This window comes from Macrobrachium rosenbergii, chromosome 37 (assembly GCF_040412425.1).
Source record: "Macrobrachium rosenbergii isolate ZJJX-2024 chromosome 37, ASM4041242v1, whole genome shotgun sequence".
In the NCBI taxonomy this organism is placed as follows: domain Eukaryota; kingdom Metazoa; phylum Arthropoda; class Malacostraca; order Decapoda; family Palaemonidae; genus Macrobrachium; species Macrobrachium rosenbergii.
Genome location: NC_089777.1, coordinates 9,125,788 through 9,139,998, shown reverse-complemented (window position 1 = coordinate 9,139,998; position 14,211 = coordinate 9,125,788).

The window sequence follows — 14,211 nt, the reverse complement described above, 5'->3', positions numbered from 1 at the left end:
ATAAAATGGCTAATTCCTAAGTAATTGCAATGGCTTTGCAGTCTAAAATGGAACTAGACTTTGCCAAGGGAACAGCAAGGCACACTACAAAATTTGAGGTCCGTAAAATTATAAGGAATTGGGAGTCTTTAGCCATGAATGGATGGATGTTTGAGTCATCATGTTTCAAGTCGCTGCCTACGGGGTGCTCTGGAGCAAGAGCCCGTGCCAGCGAAAGGCTTAGCTTTATCTAAAATGAACGAACGAATGTGCGCTGATTATAGATGAGGCGACTTTGAAAATGAAACACACAAACACGCGTACACAAAGCCACATCCCTAAAGAAACATTAAAAAAAACTATTAAAAAACAAAGGACGAAAGTAATAAAAAAAAGTAAATAAAAAAAAAAAGCAGAACACCTGAGAAACATGAGTGACCATAACGCCCAAGTAATCCGCACTAGGCAGCGTTCAAAGGCACTTGCAGGAAGATAATCCCAGTCCTATTCAGGAGTCCTCATAACGCGCTTGCAAGCAAGAGGCTAACTATCACCAGCGCCATTAGAAAGGGTTTGTATATGATAATACGGGAATGCACAGGCAGTCTGAATGCAGATAGCTAAATGCGAAAGGGGGAAGGGAGAGAACCAGGTGTGTATTTCCATAACAAATTTGTTCACGCTCCACGAAACAGCAAACTTCACAGTAGCATATGGGAGGCAGGCAGAGAGAGAGAGAGAGAGAGAGAGAGAGAGAGAGAGAGAGAGAGAGAGAGAGAGGTTAACGTTAAAGCTGTGCACTTAATACCCAACATTCATTAGAACCGGTTAAAAGTTGTTTTCTCATATTTTGCGAAAACAGTAATATGACAAGGCAGGTTACCAGATCTCATAATAAACACTTATTGTTACACTCCTTACTATTAATGACACTTTTTGTTGCCTTTGCAACTGCACATATGAAGATTAATTTTCAGAACATTTATACAAGCGATGGTAGCTTTCCTGGACTAGGCTTCCGTACTGTTAATAACCGTGTGTTCAGAACACACACTCATACAGTATATATATATATATATATATATATATATATATATATATATATATACATATATATATTATATATATATATATATATATAAATATAAATATATATATAAATATAATATATACATATATATATTATATATATAAATATAAATATAAATATATATATATATATATATATATATATATATATATATATATATATATATATATAATAAATATATATGCATATATATATGTATATATATAAATCGTTATATATATAATAAAATCATATATATATGTAAAAACGAGAGCATTACCTGAGAAGCATGTAGAGAGTATTCACTGAGAGAGAGAGTATTTTAATTAATTAGCTGTTATAGTACACTTACTTTAATTAAATAGTTTTTATTGTAGAGAAAACAGTAATATGACAAGTCAAGAAAACAATCTCATAATAAACACTTAACATTAACTTACTAGAAGGACACTTCGTTTCTTCCTTTTGCAATGTCATATAAAGGGCAGAACATTTAATTTTCAATATAGCTTTCTGGACTACTGGCCTACTGTTAATAACCGTTTGATTAGATTAAATCACCAGATTTCATATCCGATATATAGAGAGATATAGACTCTATATATATTATAAAAATATATTTATATAATTATACATATTTATCGATTAAATATATATATATATATATATATATATATAAATATAAATATATATATATATATATATACATATATATATATTATATATATAAATATAAATATATATATACATATATATATATAATATATATATATGCATATATATATGTATATATATACATAAATATATATATATAAACCAATATAACAATATATATATATATATAAAAAAAAAAAAAAAAATTAATATAAAGATGATAAAAAGAGAGAATTCCACAGCTTAGTGGTGTATGGAAAGAAAGAAGAAAAAATTTAGCCATCGTTCTTATAAAAAAAAAATCACTTTTTATGTAAAAAACATGTGGATTACCGAGAAGCATGTCCCAAGTATTCCTCATTGTAAGTATTTCTCAATTAATCCTGTTAGAGAGGACTTTTTAGGATTAAAGGAGTTTTATTGTAGAAGAATCAAACTTCCCCCGACTGGTTCCTGAAAACAATCTGATTCGTTTCAGTAACGATTAATTGGAAGGACAGAATTTGTTTCTTCAGACATTATGTTCACAGTCCGCAGCAGAGATAATTTTCAATATTTTTTACCTGTCCTAAAGTGTGGTTTCGATTCTTAAATCTCAGATTTCATTCTCCAATGAAAATTTAGTATAGTAAGAGAAGACTCCTTGATTATAAAAATTTACTTTATTAATTGTGTATTTATCATTAAATGAAAATATATATATATATATAAATAATTATATTTATAAAGATATTATTTATATGCATATATTAAATGTATATTTAATATATATATATATATATATATATATATATATATATATATATATATATATATATATATATATATATATATATATATAAAATAAAACCAATGCCCTAGTATCAATAAATCTTGCAAAAAAAAAAAAAAAAGTTGTTTAAGCAAAGATCCTGAGAATTCACAGCTTAGTGGTGTATGGAAAGAAAGAACTTAAAAAAATTTAGCCATTTTTAAAACTAAAAAATTATTTCTTTTTCTCTAAACATGTTTTCCACTAGTCTGTGTTTTCAAGTGACCCGATTTAAATTTGGAATTTTCCACCCCAGGGAGGATTTTTTATTTTATCAAGGACTTTTCAGGTGAACCGAGTGCAACTTAGTGACTGGTTCCTGGATGAATTCGTTTGCGATTAGTGTCCGACAGAATTTGTTTAAACAGTGACATTAGGTTGACAGTCCGCTGAAATGATGATTTCAGTCTCATTTTGACCTGTCAATGAACAGTGGTGCATTCTCTCTCTTCTCTCTCTCTCTCCAATGAAAATTTAGTATTAAGTAAGACCCCTTCACGTAAATTTTGAAACTCTCTCATTAGTGACTCTCTGTGAACTCAAAATGAAAAGTGCATTATTGAAATAATTAGCTTTATAAAGATCATTATTTGTCCATCATTAAATAGGTTTTGAAACAGTGCATTATATATATATGAACTATAAATAGTATATAGTGATATATATATGATGAAATAGTGCATTAAATAAATTCTTTTGATGAATCAATAAATTAGTGACCAATATTTGAACTGATGAAAGTTGTTTCCCCAGTGACCTGAGTCAAACTGGTGAAAACAGTGCATTAGTGACTTTCTTGAACTTTTTAAACTAATTTATTATTTCTTGTCACGACATCTTTTCCACTAGTCTGTGATATTTTCAAGTGACTGCCGACTTACAATTTGGATTTACAGTTTTATTTTATCAAGCAGATGAAACAGTGCATTAGTGACCTTGTGAACTGATGAAACAGTGCATTAGTGACCTTGTGAACTGATGAAACAGTGCATTAGTGACCTTGTGAAATGATGAAACAGTGCATTAGTGACCTTGTGAACTGATGAAACAGTGCATTAGTGAACTTGTGAACTGATGAAACAGTGCATTAGTGAACTTGTGAACTGATAAAACAGTGCATTAGTGACCCTGCGAACTGATGAAACAGTGCATTAGAGACCTTCTGAACTGATGAAACAGTGCATTAGTGACCTTGTGAAATGATGAAACAGTGCATTAGTGACCTTGTGAACTGATGAAACAGTGCATTAGTGACCTTGCAAACTGGTGAAACAGTGCATTAGTGACCTTGTGAACTGATGAAACAGTGCATTAGTGACCTTGTGAACTGATGAAACAGTGCATTAGTGACCTTGTGAACTGATGAAACACTGCATTAGTGACGTGAACTGATAAAACAGTGCATTAGTGACCCTGTGAACTGATGAAACAGTGCATTAGTGACCTTCTGAACTGATGGAACAGTGCATTAGTGACCTTGTGAACTGATGAAACAGTGCATTACTGACCTTGCAAACTGGTGGAACAATGCATTAGTGACCTTGTGAACTGATGAAACAGTGCATTAGTGACCTGGTGAACTGATGAAACACTGCATTAGTGACGTTGTGGACTGATGAAAAAGTGCATTAGTGCCTTGTGAACTGATGAAACAGTGACTTAGTGACCTTGCGAACTGATGAAACAGCACATTAGTGACCGTGTGAACTGATGAAACAGTGCATTAGTGACCTTGTGAACTGATAAAACAATGCATTATTGACCTTGTGAACTGATGAAACAGTGCATTAGTGACCTTGTGAACTGATGAAACAGTGCATTAGTGACCTGGTGAACTGATGAAACACTGCATTAGTGACGTTGTGGACTGATGAAAAACTGCATTAGTGACCTTGTGAACTGATGAAACAGTGACTTAGTGACCTTGTGAACTGATGAAACAGTGCATTAGTGACCTTGTGAACTGATGAAACAGTGCATTACTGACCTTGCGAACTGGTGAAACAGTGCATTAGTGACCTTGTGAACTGATGAAACAGTGCATTAGTGACCTTGTGAACTGATGAAACAGTGCATTAGTGACCTTGTGAACTGATGAAACAGTGCATTAGTGACCTTGTGAACTGATGAAACACTGCATTAGTGACGGTGTGGACTGATGAAAAACTGCATTAGTGACCTTGTGAACTGATGAAACAGTGACTTAGTGACCATGCGAACTGATGAAACAGCACATTAGTGACTGTGTGAACTGATGAAACAGTGCATTAGTGACCTTGTGAACTGATGAAACTGCATTAGTGACCTTGTGAACTGATGAAACACTGCATTAGTGACCTTGTGAATTGATGAAACAATGCATTAGTGACCTTGTGAACTGATGAAACAGTGCATTAGTGACCTTGTGAACTGATGAAACAGTGCATTATTGACCTTGTGAACTGATGAAACACTGCATTATTGACCTTGTGAACTGATGAAACAGTGCATTAGTGACCTTGTGAACTGATAAAACAATGCATTAGTGACCTTGTGAACTGGTGAAACAGTGCATTAGTGACCTTGTGAACTGATGAAACAGTGCATTAGTGACCTTGTGAACTGATGAAACAGTGCATTAGTGACCATGTGAATTGATGAAACAATGCATTAGAGACCTTGTGAACTGATGAAACACTGCATTAGTGACCTTCCGAACTAATGAAACAGTGCATTAGTGACCTTGTGAACTGATGAAACTGTGCATTAGTGACCTTGTGAACTGATGAAACAGTGCATTAGTGACCTTGTGAACTGATGAAACAGTGCATTAGTGACCTTGTGAACTGATGAAACAGTGCATTAGTGACCATGTGAATTGATGAAACAATGCATTAGAGACCTTGTGAACTGATGAAACACTGCATTAGTGACCTTGCGAACTGATGAAACAGTACAGTAGTGACCTTGTGAACTGATGAAACTGTGAATTAGTGACCTTGTGAACTGATGAAACAGTGCATTAGTGACCATGTGAATTGATGAAACAATGCATTAGAGACCTTGTGAACTGATGAAACACTGCATTAGTGACCTTGTGAACTGATGAAACAGTACAGTAGTGACCTTGGGAACTGTATGAAACTGTGCATTAGTGACCTTGTGAACTGATGAAACTGTGCATTAGTGACCTTGTGAACTGATGAAACAGTGCATTAGTGACCTTGTGAACTGACGAAACAGTGCATTAGTGACCATGCAAACTGGTGAAACAGCACATTAGTGACCTTGTGAACTGACGAAATAGTGCATTAGTGACCTTGCAAACTGGTGAAACAGCACATTAGTGACCTTGTGAACTGATGAAACAGTGCATTAGTGACCTTGTGAACTGATAAAACAGTGCATTAGTGACCTTGTGAACTGATGATAGTGCATTAGTGACCTTGTGAACTGATGAAACAATGCATTAGTGACCTTGTGAACTGATGAAACAGTGCATTAGTGATCTTGTGAACTGATGAAACAATGCATTCATGGCCTTGTGAATGATGGAACAGTGCATTAGTGACCTTGTGAACTTTGTAGTGATTGGTCGAAGGATTGAAGGGTCAACCATTTTTCTGTGTCGAAGCTTTACATACAATGTGCATATACAGTATGGAAAGAATTCTTAATATACATAGCCTTTACATAGTAGCTATATAAAATTCTGTATAAAATTCTATAAAATCTTATATGTAATGTCCATATTTGTAAACATACCAAAAAATGATACAGTAATGGATGATAAGAAAGCTTTTATAATAATATATGTACTTATGATTCCGTATCAAATTATATATATATATATATATATATATATATATATATATATATATATATATATATATATATATATATATACACACACATACTAGTTGACAAATTCGGATTTGCCCGGGAAAACTCTAAAGGGCTCAGAAAAATTTTCCTACACCTCCTTGTTCTGACTGTTCAATTTTATCCAGAAATTACTGTGCTGGCTGTCCCCTTTATCCAAATATTACTGTGCTGACTGTCCCATTTATCCATATATTGCTGTGGCGACTGTCCCTTTTATCCAGGAATTATTGTTCTAACTGCCCCTTTTATCCAAACATTACAGTGCTGACTGTCCTATCTATCCAAATATTTCTATAGTAACTGTCCCATTTATCCAGGTATTACTGTGATGACTGTCCCTTTCATACAAGTATTATTGTGGTGGCTGTCACATTTATCCAGGTATTACTGTACTGACTGTCCCTTTTATCCATACAGTACTGCATTTACCGTTCCATTTATCCAGGTATTATTGTGGCGACTGTCCCATCTATCCAGGTATTATTGTGGTGACTGTCCCTTTTAACCTGGTATTACTGTGCTGACTGTCCCATTTATCCAGGTATTACTGTAGTGACTGTCCCATTTATCTACAGTAGGAATTCCTGTTCTAACTTCCCATATATCCAGGTATTACTGTGCTGACTGTTCCTTTTATCCGGGTATTACTGTGCTGACTGTCCTTTTTATCCAGATATTACAACGAAGTGCTAAGCTAACCTGCTTTCGCGCTCTTTGTACATAACAACACTAATATTCTCAAGTCTAGTCTCCTAAGTTGAACAAGAGATTATCATAGCAGATTAAAAACGAGAGTTGTATACAAAATACTTTTAAAACTCAGCGAATCCAGACAACAAAACGAAGAATGTAAGGTGTAAACGAAGTCAGTATAAGGTACAGCATAAAGTACAAGGATTCATTCCCGGAATTACTTGCCTCTTCAATAAAGCCGTTGATGACGAATACTATACAAAGGCACGTGGATTATACGGCCACCCTTCAAGAATTCTTGAAAAACCACTTCGGTATCACCTGTTGTTGAACTGTAAATACCGCCCTCCCGGAATGAAGATCCTCCTGAAGGTGATAATTAACCAACGCTGATGGAATTAGCACTTGAAAAGAAAAGCTTCTCTCTTTCTCTCTCTTTCCCTCTCTCTTAGGCCCTCATCTCCCTTCCTAGCTCCTCTAACCTCTTGGCACCCTACTCCTTCAAAACCCTTCCCATGGCACCCTACTCCTTCATCCTCACCCCATAGCACAGTACTCCTTTATCCCCCTCCCACAGCACCTTACTTGTTCACCTTCGTCCCCACAGCACCCTACTCCTTCACTCCATTTAATGGCATCCTACTCCTTCATCCCCTCTCCCCATGTCATCCTACTCCTTCACTCCCTTCCCATGGCACCCTACTCATTCACCCCCTCCCATGGCACACTACTCGTTCACCTCCCCCCCCACCCTACTCCTTCACTCCCCTCCCATAGCACCCTACTCCCTCACCTCCTCCCATGGCATCTTATTCCTTCTCCCCCTTCCCATGTCACCCCTACTCCTTCACTCTATCCCCATGGTATGCTAGTCCATTACCTGTCCCCCAAGGTACCCACCTCCTTCACCCCATCCCCCAAGGTACCCTACTCCTTCACCCCCTCCCCCAGGGTACCCTACTCCTTCACCCCATCCCCCAAGGTACCCTACTCCTTCACCCCATGCCCCAAAGTACCCTACTCCATCACCTTCTCCCCCATGGTACCATACTCCTTCACCTCCTCTGCCCATGGTACCCTCTTTCGCCCCCTCCCCCCATGGTACCCTACTCCTTCACCCCCTCCCCCATGGTACGGTACTCGTTCACCCCATCCCCCCATGGTACCCTACTCCTTCACCCCATACCCCCAAGATACCGTGCTCCTCACCCCCTCCCCATGGTACCCAACTCTTTCACCCCCTCCCCATGGTACCATACTCCTTCACCCCTCCCCATGTTACCCTACTCCTTCACCCCCTCCCCCATGGCACTCTACTCCCTTCACCCCTCCCCCATGGTACCCTACTCCTTCACCCCATCCCCATGGTACTCTACTCCTTCACCACAAGCCCCAAGGTACCCTAATCCATCACCCTCTCCCCATGGTACCCTACTCCTTCACCCCATCCCCCATGGTACCCTACTCCTTCACCCCCTCCCCCATGGTACCCTACTCCTTCACCCCTCCAACATGGTACCCTACATCTTCACCCCTCCCCATGGTACCCTACTCCTTCACACCCTCCCCATGGTACCCTACTCCTTCACCCCTCCCCCATAGTACCCTACTCCTTCACCCCATCCCCAAGGTACCCTACTCCTTCACCCCATCCCCAAGGTACCCTACTCCTTCACCCCATGCCCCAACGTACCCTACTCCTTCACCTTCTCCCAATGGTACCAAACTCCTTCACCGCCTCTGCCCATGGTATTCTCTTTCACCCACTCCCCATGGTACCCTACTCCTTCACCATCTCCTGTGGTACAGTACTCCTTCACCCCCTCCCCATGGTACCCAACTCTTTCACCCTCTCCCCCATGGTACCATACTCCCCCCCCTCCCCATGTTACCCTACTCCTTCACCCCTCCCCATGTTACCCTACTCCTTCACCCCTCCCCCATGTTACCCTACTCCTTCACCCCCTCCCTATGGTACCCTACTCCTTCACCCCTCCCCCCATGGTACCCTACTCCTTCACCCCATCCCCCATGGTACTCTACTCCTTCACCCCAACCCCAAGGTACCCTAATCCATCACCGTCTCCCCCATGGTACCCTACTCCTTCACCCCCTCCCCATGGTACCCTACTCCTTCACCCCCTCCCCCATGGTACCCTACTCCTTCACCCCCTCCAACATGGTACCCTACTCCTTCACCCCCTCCCCATGGTACCCTACTCCTTTACTCCCTCCCCATGGTACCCTACTCGTTCACCCCAACCCCCATGGTACCCTACTCTTTCAGCCTCTCCCCCATGGTACCCTACTCCTTCACCCCCTCCCCCATCACCCTACTCCTTCCCCATCGCCTCCCCTGGCACCCTACTCCTTCACACTCTCCCCCATGGTACACTACTCCTTCACCCCTCCCCCATGGTACCCTACTCCTTCACCCCATCCCCAGGGTACCCCCCAACCCTTCCCCATGGTACCCTACTCATTCCCCCTCCCCATGGTACCCCTAGTCCTTCACCCCCTCCCCATGGTACCCTACTCCTCCATCCTCACCCCTGGCACAGTACTCCTTCAACCCACTCCAATGGCACCCTATTCGTTCACCTTCCCCTTCCCATGGCATGCAACTCCTTCCTCCCCTCCCCCCTTCACCCCCTCACCCCATGTCATCCTATTCCTTCACTCCCCTCCCATGGCACCCTACTCATTCACCTTCCCCCCCATGGCACTCTACTCCTTCACTCCTCCTCCTAGCACCCTCCCATGGCATCATATTCCTTATCCCCCCCCCATGACACCTCCTTCACCCCATCCCCATGGTACACTACTCCATTACCCATCCCCATTGTACCCCACTCCTTCACCCCATCCTCCAAGGTACCCCCTTCACCCCTCCCCAAGGTACCCTACCCCTTAACCCCCTCCCCATGGTACCCTACTCCCTTCACCCCATCCCCCAAGGTACCCTACCCTTAAACCCCTCCCCCATGGTACCCTACTCCTTCACCCCCTTCAACATGGTACCCTACTCCTTCACCCCATCCCCCCAAGGTACCCTACTCCATCACCCCCTCCCCATGGTACCCTACTCCTTCACCTCATCCCCCAAGGTACCCCTCCTTCATCCCATCCCCAAGGTACCCTACTCCTTCACCCCATCCCCCATGGTACCCTACTCTTTCACTCCCTCCGCCCATTTTACCCTACTACTTCACCCCCTCCAACATGGTACCCTTCTCCTTCACCCCTCCCCCATGGTACCATACTCCACCCCCTCCCCATGGTCACCCTACTCCTTCACCCCATCCCCTTGGTACCCTACTCCTTCACCCTTCCCCATTGTACCCTACTCCTTCACCCCATCCCCATGGTACCCTATTCTTTCACCCCTCCCCCTTAGTACCCAACTCCTTCACCCCCTCCCCCATGGTACCCTACTCCTTCACCCCTCCCCCTTGGCACCCTACTCCTTCACCCCCTCCCCATGGTACCCTACTCCTTCACCCCTCCCCTATGGTGCCCTACTCCTTCACCCTTCCCCCTTGGTACCCCTCCTTCCCCCCCTCCCCCGTTGTACCCTACTGCTTCACCCCTCCACCCTTGGTACCCTACTCCTTCATAACCCTCCCCCATAGTACCCTACTCCTTCACCCCTACCCCCTTGGTACCCTACTTCTCCACCCCATCCCCATGGTACCCTATTCCTTCAGCAACCCCTTCCCCACCCCCATCCCAGCCGAGAATGCTGTGGGAAAACAGCCAGATGTTCTGGAATGGCGGTGCTTTAGTTGGTCTCGCCCTGATGCTGCTGCTGCTGATGCTGCTACTGCTACTGCTGTTTTAGCTGTAGCTACCGATGCCGCTGCTGTTGTAGTTGTAGTTGTTGCTGTTTTTTTCACTGCTTGTGTGAGAGGTTCATGCATATCATGCACATAATTCACCTTTTAGTGGCCCCTCGCTCTCTTGCCAACGCACGCTAACCAGGTAAAACGTCAGTGGCGGGCGATAGAGCCTTCCTTTATTTATGTCTGGCAGAGGGCTTAATGCCGCCATTTATTTTATTTACGGCCGCCCGGGACGCTTTATTTAACAGTGGATGGCAAAAAGAGTTTGCTCTCTCTCTATGTGATGATGACTTTTACTTTTTTTTTTTGTTTCCTGGGGGATTGAGTTGGGGTGGGGGTAAGGTGGGGTTGGGGGGTTGCTGGCCAAGAGGGGGAGATTCGTCACTTTCATGGCACAGGTAATACATAAGTCGAGGCGTCATTGGAATGATACAATGCATTCGTTCATAGGTTCTGTAATTATCAGTAGCGTGTTAACACACACACACACACACACACACTCTCACACACACACACATTTGTACGGATACACACACACACACAAAGACAATATATATCTCGACAGAAAAGGTTCCAAAAATATGAGTGGGAGGGATAATATTGTTTCTCACTGTAACAGTCAAGGTGACAATATCTACTCTAAGGGCTGAACATTATTTAACATTTTCTGTTACGTTAAACATTGTTTAACATAACAAAAAAGATGATTGGTAGAAATTTCATCGAAAGAGTCAGATAAGACAACAGAGGGACTGATAGGGACGGAACAGTGTGGTGTTACGACACAGACGAGCGTGTGCTGTTTGATCAGGAGTATATTGGCATGTGCTGAGGACGATGAAGGTATCTGCTGAGAGCAACTAGAAGCACAGTCGACAGAGTGTGCAGACGGGAGAGTGGATGGTTATGTGTCAAAAATCGTCAGGGAGAAAGGAATATTATGTACCTAAGACCGTTCAGCATATTCACAGATGGAACGATGCAAAAAGTCAACAAACAGATGTACGTATAGAATCGCAGATGTTTCCAGATGATGCACATTTACTTGAGGATAGTGAGTAGATGCCTCAGAGCCCAGTGGAAAGAGTTTGGATGTGTGAAGGTTTAAAGTTTAAAGTGATTGTGAGAAAGAGTTGGGTCTTGAGAGTGAATGGAAGCAGGAACAAGTGAAAAATGCGCCGAAGAAACTTCGGCGCAATCGAGTTTTCTGTACAGCGTATAATGCATTGTGCAACTCTCAGCCACGGCCTATGAAACTCTCAGCCGGCCGTGGTGGCCTGTGTTGTTGCGGTGCCAGACGCACGATCATAACCAACGTAAACCTTAAATAAAATAAAAACTACTGAGGCTAGAGGGCTGTAATTTGGTATGTTTGATGACTGGAGGGTGAATGATCAACATACCAGTTTGCAGCCCTCTAGCCTCAGTAGTTTTTAAGGTCCGAGGGCGGACAAAAAAAGTGAGGAAGGACAGACAAATAGCCACCTTAATAATTTCCTTTTACAGAAGACTAAAAAGGAGCAATGAATGTTGATATGTATGGTGGAAGGTATTTAATAATGAAAGTGAAGATGACAATTATGATGCCAGAAAGGAAGGCAGCCGGGCGCATGCTGAAAGTTTGGATATAAAAGCAGTTTATCTATGGAAGCCGAAGTTGCAGTGTAAGAAGGGATTACTATTAATTAAGGATCAGAAGCAAGAATGATGAATGCAAACAAGGTAAAGAAGTAGAAAATACGCCGAAGTTTCTTCGGCGCAATCGAGTTTTCTGTACAGCGTATAATGCTGTATGAAACTCTCAGCCACGGCCCATGAAACTCCCAGCTGCGGCCCATGAAACTTTCAGTCATGGCCCGGTGGTGACCCGTCTTGTTGGCACCTATAGCGGTGCCAGGCGCACGACTATGGCTGACTTTAACCTTAAATAAAATAAAAACTACAGAGGTTAGAGGGCTGCAATGTGGTATGTTTGATGACTGCAGGGTAGATGATCAACATACCAATTTGCAGCCCTCTAGCCTCAGTAGCTTTTAAGATCTGAGGCCAGACAGAAAAAGCGCGCATGGACGGACAAAGCCATCTCAATTGATTTCTTTTACAGAAAACTAAAAAGGTTGAAAGAAAATAGGCTGAACTGTTTTCATACTGTGTAACGTGAGAAGGACTGAAAGGGCGTGAAATATGGAGACAAGGGGGAGTAAAAATTTAACACTGGAGAGAATATAAATATTCTAACATAATTTTAAGCGGATGACATTCTTCAAATGATGGAACAGAATAGAACTTAGAATTTAGGCCAAATGCCAAGCGCTGGTGAATATGAGGTCATTCAGCGCTGAAACGGAAATTAGGAGTAGAAAGGTTTGAAAGGATGGAAAGTAAGACGGAAGAAAGATAATATGAACGGAGGTACAGTAATGGGAATGAAAGGGTTTGCAGCTAGGGGCCAAAGGGACGCTGCAAACAACCGTAAGTAATGCCTACAGTGTACCTCACGAGGTGCACTGATGGCACTAACCCGCTACGGGGACGTTCTTGAAATGAGAAAATAATAACTCAAATTGAACAGTTTACACTTTATGCCCTGATATAAAAGGAGAGTCTTCACACTTTTAACGCCAGGTGCAAAGGGCAATGAGTCACAATGAAGCCTTGTAGCCAACAGATTAAGAGGAAATGTGCAGGCCTGGAAATTCAGCGCCGTCAATGGAGAAACGCAAAATACAGAAACGCCTATCCCAGAAACGTCTATAGTCTATACCAGTGGTTCTTAACCTTTTAATTACCGCGCCCCTCTGAGAGTTGGTCCTTCTCTCCACGCCCCCCTTGCATCTGTGAGTTAAATTCCCTCCCAGATTTAAAGGAAGATAAAAAAAAAAAGAGAAAGAGAAGGGGTGTTTTTATTCTTTTGGGAATGAGTTAGTGAGATATCTGACACTGCGTCTTAGCGATTCTTGTTAAGAGAATAACGAATTTCATTTGAGTATTTTTAATTTTTCCCTAGGGCTCGCGGCCCCCCTGGAAATTGCTGACGCCCCCTAGGGGGGCGCGACCCCCAGGTTAAGAACCACTGGTCTATGCAGTATCTGTTAAAGAATTACAACAAGAAACGGTGATGGACAATAATAATCCTTAATTTTCAACACACTAATAAAGATTCAAGATAAAGTCTTTATTGTAGCTGTTGATGGAATGACTGCAATAAAGTGCGATAAACTTTTTAACTAGCAGGCTCTTAGTCACTCTCAGTCATACAGTGAAGTCCAGGGCAGTCCTTGCAGTCATTGTGAATATTA